The following is a 7,836-nucleotide window of genomic DNA, read 5'->3' on the forward strand; positions in this document are numbered from 1 at the left end:
GGATGACGGGCAGCTAATCGACAACGGGGAATGGCGGGTCCTCCTTTCTTTAAACCAAGCTTGTTGGGTGACAACCCTTCTAGAAAATCGGGGTGCGGCGGGGCGGGAGAGGAAACTACGGACGCTAAACCTGCACTCTCTGCCCGTCAGGTATTGGGCCTTCCCCAGAGCCCAGAAGTCCGCAATGCGCGTGCGCCTTCTTCGGTCTGACTTGGCTTACAATTCCAGGGCCTTTTCGGCCACCGTAGCGAAGAAGAGGGGCTAAGTCTTGAGCTTCCGGCAAGTCTCCGGCAACCTGAATACCATCCCTGGCAGTGGGTTGAACACCGGAATAGAGGCCGAAGTTCCGTGCTGCTTTGGCGCCACGACCTGGTGTGACTGCTGAGTTCTGGGGACTACTCAGGGCCCCGAAATCTGTGGCCGTGAATCGACCGAGCCCTCCTTATTGCAGTCCAGGGTTCCCAAGACCCAAGCCTTGGTGATCCAGGGGCGAGCGCCCTTCCTCGAACATTGCTTAGTACACGCCACCGCCAGTCTATCGGGGAGCATTTCCACAGAGCCCATGAGAATGCAGCGAAACTTTTGCTTAAGAAAATAACCACGCCGACCCCAGGGATTCTCTCACTCAGAGGTCTCGGTGTTTTTAATCCAATGGCTCTATTTTCATTTGTTTTACCAGCCAATTTAAAACAGTTGCTGATTTGAAATCAGAATCAGAATCAATGAGCTCGTTTATAATTTATATACTCCATCACCAAGTTTTGTGGATTTTACTTTCTCAACATCAGCCCTCGACAGCTTGCCACCTTCAGGGTCATCCTTCCATGAAGCTCAATAATCAGTAGCCTCCTAACCTGACTTTGCGTTCATTTTTCACATGGCACCTGAATAGTATTTTTAAATACACATATGGTCATGGCAACCTCCAGCTTAAAATTCTTTAAGTGGTCTTGAGTATAAAGATAGTCATGGCTTTGAGGGCCTCTGCCCTGCTTTCCCACTTCCCCACCGTACACTGAACTGAACCGTAGTGACCTTATTTCTCAGGTCTTCTCCCACAGATTTTTTTGTACCTTCTGAGATTATTCTCCCCATTGTCTCTGCCTGCCCCACGTCCTTTTTTGCATATTTAGCACATACTTAGTTGTTAGATCTCAAGCATCGTTTCCTTAGGGAAACCATTCTTGACCACCCTTACCAGATGGGGCAAGTCTCCCTGTTATATATTCTGATAGCTTCCTGGAGCTCTCTTTATAGCACCTATCAGTTCAGTTTTACAATTAAAAAATTGTTTTATTGCCTCAGATTGAAAACTTCACGAAAGCACAACTTGTGTATCTTTGCCAGCATCTAGCAGGTATAAGCCTGGCACACAGTTGATGTTCAGTACATGTTGAGGGAATTAATGTGTTGAGACAATCCTTGCTTGAAAAACTACCTCTTAATCTGGATTATGAAAGGAAGAAGCCCAAACCCCTGTACTAATGAGATTTAGAAGAAGCTTTATAATAAGAGTAGATTATTGGTAGTACTTGGTGAGTATACTCTTTAAGAAGTTCCAGTAGTTAGATGCAATTTTATAGGCTTAAGTAAACCAATCTGACTTGCCATATTTAAATTGCAATGAGAATCAACAGGATCTAGTCTTACCTTCTAATGCAAAACTGTTTAATTATGCTCATTAGACATGTTTTCCCGAGAATTGTATCTTAATTATTTTTAATTTTTTTAAAACAACTTATTTATTCTTGGCTGTGTTGGGTCTTTGCTGCTGTGCATGGGCTTTCTCTAGTTACAGTGAGCAGGGGCTACTCTTTGTTGCAGTGCATGGGCTTCTCATTGCGGTGGCTTCTTTTGTTGTGGAGCACTAGCTCTGGGTGCGCAGGCTTCAGTAGTTGTGGCACGTGGGATCTAGAGCATAGGCTCAGTAGTTGTGGTGCACGGGCTTAGTTGCTCCGCAGCATGTGGGATGTTCCAGGACCAGGGCTTGAACCCATGTCCCCTGCATTGGCCGGCGGATTCTTAACCACTATGCCACCAGGGAAGCCAGAACTGTATCTTAATTTTAAATGAGAATAATGAGGACCAGAAAGATCAAGATACTGAATTTGCTAGAGGCAGAATAATAATGGCTAAAAAATTACAGATTGTTCTTATCCCTGTGAAACTTGGTCTTTAGCAGCCTCTCTTAACCCCTTGTTCTCATGTAACCTCAGAACCAGACCTGGCCTAAGAATGGCAAAAAGGGAAAGCAGAAGGCTTTTCTGAAAGGTTGAATGTGGTGCAGGAATGTATTGATAGAAGCAGCTGCAAAAAATCCGTTGCTGGGGCTTCCCTGGTGGCGCAGTGGTTGAGAGTCCGCCTGCCGATGCAGGGGACACGGGTTCGTGCCCCGGTCCGGGAAGATCCTACATGCCGCGGAGCGGCTGGGCTCGTGAGCCATGGCCTCTGAGCCTGCGCGTCCGGAGCCTGTGCTCCGCAAGGGGAGAGGCCACAGCAGTGAGAGGCCCGCGTACCGCAAAAAAAAAAAAAAAAAAAAAAAAAAAAAACCGTTGCTGGCAGTATCCTGATGGCACAGTGCCCTCTGGTGTTAGGAAGGGGTACTTCCATCATGCACATTACGGGCTAAGCAAAGATGATGGGAGCTTCCAACAGATCTCAGATGCAAAGCACAACATGCTCTTTTGCAACTTTATTTTGTATTTACCAACAAAAAAAATATTGACTGACATCCAGTGTTATAACTTATGCCTACTACTCTACATACTTTCTAGGACAGTGATTCTCAATATCTCTGCTTTGAGAAGTGGAAGAAAATTAAGAGCTACGCTACAAAAAATGTTAAAAATAATAGAAGATTGCACATAATCAACTTTTTAGAAATATGAATTAGAGAAGATTCAAGATGATCTATAATCTCTTGTTCACTCAGGTAAGAACATTAAAAAAGAAAGGAGGTACAGAGGGTATGTAACAATGGAAGATTGCATGGAAAGTTCTCCTTTGCTGTTAGTACATCTTAGGAAAACATTCAGCTGGAACATAACCAGGTAAGAATGAATCTGATTACAGTGAGAATGGGGAGGTGTGGTCTTTTGGTTGCAAGAAGGAAACTCATTTGGTGATTTTGACAAATAGGAAATTTATTCTTAAACAACATGAAGTATAAAGGGAAAGGAGAATCTCATCTGTGTAGCCAGGCCAGGTGGATTGCAGGAAAATTGACAATTGGGCCTCATGCGAGGCTGCGAAGACTGCAGCTTGATGCTTGATCAGAATCCGAGGTGCTCTGTAGTATAAGGAAGTTGTGCCTTTAAACTCTAGTACTCTGCTAGAACAAGATTCAGTCAGTCTTGTCTTCGGCTTCTCCTCCTATTACCAGCTGGCCAATTTATTCCACATGTCCTGGTTCAAGTTACCAGGGAGAATCAGAGTAGTTGTCTAATTACCAAGCCACATCATCATAAGTCACAGGCCAACTTATGGATGGATTGGTTGTTCCTTAGGTCGGGTGCCTCCCCTGGTCTTACCTGTAATGGCTGAGGGGCTGTTCATGTGGTTTAGCCATCGTGCTGCAGGGCTCAGCTGTTTTCCTCATGGACTGTGGGCACCTTTAGAAGGAGATGCTGAGCATGACAGGTGCTGCAAGTGGTTATCTCTAAGGCAAAACGTGTCTGTGATTCATCTAGCAGTACTTACAGTTACTGTAAAGGCATCTGGGTGCTATTTCACTTAAAAAGAACTAAGAGGGTGTTTTTGTGGAGGTTTCTGTTGGGGGAGGGGATGCAAGGGTGCTTAACTTCTAACAACATCTGACAAAACTAGTTGTTCCATGCAATGCACTTTGGAAAATGTGACACCACTTATAAGGTGTTCATTATTATGATAAAATTACTTACCAGTCACATTTGGAGTGACATAATGCTTTACAAATAAATCTTGGCTTATGTTTTAGTCTGAAATCCTTAGAGCTATCAGACATATGGTCCTTACTGATATGAATTTTTTCCCTTCTGATTTCTTTGCAGTTAATCCTGCAAATCATTTTGTATCTGAAAAATATGGTTAAAATTGTGAATGCAGTTGAAGATGATACCAATCATCATGCAGATTCATAGCATATAGCATCATTATAGACCACAGCACAGAAGATAATGCTGATGCAGATTTATTATATATATACATATATGTATGCATATATATATATATATATATATATAAAACCATATGTTTACTCAGGGCACAAGCATAATTACTTGGTCAAATTGAAACTCACTGTCTAACTCTTTGAGTATTTTACACCAATGTTTCTGGTTTACTTTTCAAAACTGTCCAAATGTTCTATGGGCATTTTGAATGACAGTGTCAACCTTTAGTAGGTGCTTCCAAAATAGAAGGCCTATCTACACCTTGAAGAGGGCACTCTGTGGTGTTTGAATCCTGGATTCTTCTGAGTTTTCCAGTTTGTTTAGTGGCTTTGCTTCCCATCCTGTTAGATTTTATTTCAGTGGATCTCATTGTTTTGACCTAATAACATCTAACACATTCCCCATTTTCTACTGCTTTTTTGAAGAATACCTTAGTTCTCTCCTACCTTTTGAGATTACTCCATTTTCTATCTATCTAGCCTTTCCTTAAAGACACACTTTTTCCCTTCTTGCCTCTACCATAGTAATTTTTTCTTAAGGGAATCTCTCTCTTTCTGCAGCTTAATCAGCTTGTCTTCTCTTGTTTTACTTTCAATGTAACACTGCTGATTTCTAACACTAAAACTGAAGTGTATTTTTCAAGCAACTCTCCTTCCTCTTGATCTCCTAAGAACACCTGCTTCCCTGAGACTGAGACTTCAGACACAGGTCATTTTAATATTTTAATTACCTTCTTCGCCTTCGGGCTTGCAATAATTTAATTGAATTGTTTCTCTACTGCAATCCCCCAAAAGAACATATTGTCTTTGTAATAAAGGCCTATATCCTTGACTTTTTGTCAATAACACATACTAATTAAAAAATTGTTTTTTTAATTCTCAAGAGTCTCTTAAGACCACATAGCTGGTGAAATCGCTGGATAAACCACAAAAGTCAAAAAAGTCACTCCCTCCAGGCTTTTATCCTTAAATACAGTTCAAAAGTCGTGCAAAGAGGAGTGGAATTTGAGACAGCTGATCTAGCTCTGGATACCTAGACCTAGTTCTAAAACTACAGCTAGTCCTAGTACTACCATAGAGCAGTGCTCTATAGTCCATGTGTATCTTAGCTGCCTTTGTGCTTTAATACCCTGCACATGGGCAGAAAAAGACTATAAAAAGCAAATATTATTCCTTTTGACAATACTTGACAGAATGCCCCAGCATGGAAAAACTGAAGCAGCCACTCTCTCAGGCAGATCCTACAGACCCTGTCTGATATCTTCATGTTCTTCAGCTATAAAATGTAGATAAGAATAACACATGATTCTGGAACTTGTTGGGAGAATAAAATGAAACTAGATGTATAAAAAGTCCTTTGCAAACTCTAAAGGGCTATAAAAGTTAATTATGTTTGGGGAAATGAATGTTCTGGCTAATTACCCTCTCAGGTTTACTCTAGGTTCATTAGGAACTATCCTAAAAAATCCCCGTGAATTAATCTTCAGTTTTGTCATATCTCTTCTTTGCTGAGAACCTTACAATGATTTTTCATTGCCTAGAGCAAAGGTTGCTTAACCTAGCAATAAAGAGCTTTCACGACTTAGGCCCTAGTAACTTTCCAGTTTATGTTTCTTCTCTGCCCTCATAAATTCCAGTGAAATAGATGTACCCCAGGAGAGGTGACAGTGCTTTTCTGTATCCTGGCCTTTGCTCACTTGCTCATGATCTTAGCCCTTCAGATCCATCTAAGTCTTGCCATTTGTCTATGCCCAGCATAAGGCCTTAGCAAACCTCATAGTTACCATTTGTATCTAGAGCATATGTTGGGTATATATTTCTTTTGGAAGTTAATCAGATGTTGGGAACCTGAATGTGCCTCATGGCAATTAAGGGCCACATTTTCAGCATTTCTCACCTCTCCCTTTTTCTGTGCAGGCTCATAGGACTCAGCTTACTTCCCTTTTCTCTGAAGATGCCAGAAGCTACTTTCTTTCCAGAGACTTTTCTTCCTCCGAGACAGATTGTGAGATGGGATTCTTCTCACCTACTCTCTCGAGTATGTCGCTGAAATGAAGTCCATAGTGTTTCTTATTTTAAGCATTTGCATTTGCCTTTGTGGAGAGTAGGTGGGGGAATGACAGAGGACAGAAGTGGCAAATAGGGAGACACGTGATCAATTTTACAGTGTTCTAATATTCTCCGTCCTTCACCTGTGTTTTCTGGGTCCTTTCCTGCTCTGTGATCGCTTCTTTTATCTCAACACAGAGCTCAAGGAGCACCACTTCTCCAGTTCCTCACCATTCAGGGGCCCTCTGGCTGTAGGATGGTCATTTACATCCCAGGGGCTCCAGCCTAGGTGCTTCACATTTAAACATCTGTGTTCCAGGTGGAAATCTCTACTACTTTTGAGCAACTTATTTAATCCCCATAATTATTCTGCACGGTACCTCATCATTTTGGAAACAGATTTAGGGAGGTTAAGTGGTTTGGTCACAGTTATAGAGTTAGTAAAATCAGGGCTAGGAGTGGACACAGGTCTATTTGTCTCCAAAATGTATGTTTCTTCCACTCTTCCAAACTGCATTACCTCAACACTGGGTGATTTCCTGGCAATCATGAACTATCACATGAAAGCATATGAAGGCATTCCTGTTGTTATGTTGATCTTAGTGTTTGCATCTTTTATCATTTTTAATTTTTATTTTAATATTTAGGAATATTGTCTCCATATTCTTTATACAGCTAACTGAAGACAGAAACATTGTTTTATGTGTCACTGTATTAGCCAATGCACTTTTACTAAGGGTTTAATGCATAGCATGTGTTTACCATATATTTATTGGTTAGTTGTTCCAGAAAGGTTTTCAAGAATAAATAGCTTCTTTTACCTGTTTTCTTTTTTATATATAGTGTAACTAGGATCATAATTCTAATTTTTCTTCACTGAGTGACAATCTTGCAAGTGAAAAGCGATCTCAGCACATGACAAACAACAAAACAAAACCAAAAGATGTTTAAAATTGTGTGTCTATAACGGGCCACGTAGAAATGGGGTAGTGGTTAAAAAAAAGGTCCTGGACAGAGAAGCAGAATTTAGAGATGATGGCCAATGTATAGAGAGTTTACACTTTTTTTCAGGACCAATGAAGAGACATAAGAAGGATTAGATCTATCAGATTTGTCTTAGGCATGTTTCGCTGGCTGTACCAGAGAGAGTGGATTGTAGTGGAGTGAAGCTGGAAGCAGAGTGACCTGGTCCCCCTTATTTGGGATCTAGCTTTACTTCCCCAGCCCCACCCAACTTCCTACATTACTGTGCTAGCCCGGATGCGTAATCCTGTTAAACAGTGGGAAATTGAGTTTCCACTAGACAATGTCCCACCTCAAATAATCAGGCAGGAGGAGTTTCCTCTTACTTAGCTTTTTTATTCTATTCAGATCTTCAATGGATTAGATGAGGCCCACTTCATTAGGGAGGTGCAATCTGCTTTAGTCTTCTCATTCATTCAGATGTTACTCTTATCCAGAAATACCCTCACAGACACACCCAGAAAAATGGGGAAGACAAACTGGCCAAGCCTGGGTCATGAACTTGTGGGGCTGAATCTCCTCTGGGGCTAAGGGAGACCCACCCAAGTGATGCAGAATGAAGATAAGTGGTTTTCCAATGGAAGGTGGGGAAAACAGTCCAATAAACTTATCTTCTT

General features: G+C 41.5%; 1 long non-coding RNA gene across 1 annotated transcript; it reads left to right on the forward strand.

Moving 5' to 3' along the window:
• The first annotated feature begins 313 nt into the window (after positions 1 to 313).
• On the forward strand, positions 314 to 6,980 carry LOC309804219. The gene is made up of 3 exons (XR_014294098.1): positions 314 to 631; positions 2,933 to 3,050; positions 6,065 to 6,980. It is a non-coding gene; the product is annotated as an uncharacterized lncRNA (long non-coding RNA).
• Positions 6,981 to 7,836: the final 856 nt, after the last annotated feature.

This window comes from Mesoplodon mirus, assembly GCF_964341445.2.
Source record: "Mesoplodon mirus genome assembly, chromosome: 5".
Classification (NCBI taxonomy): domain Eukaryota; kingdom Metazoa; phylum Chordata; class Mammalia; order Artiodactyla; family Ziphiidae; genus Mesoplodon; species Mesoplodon mirus.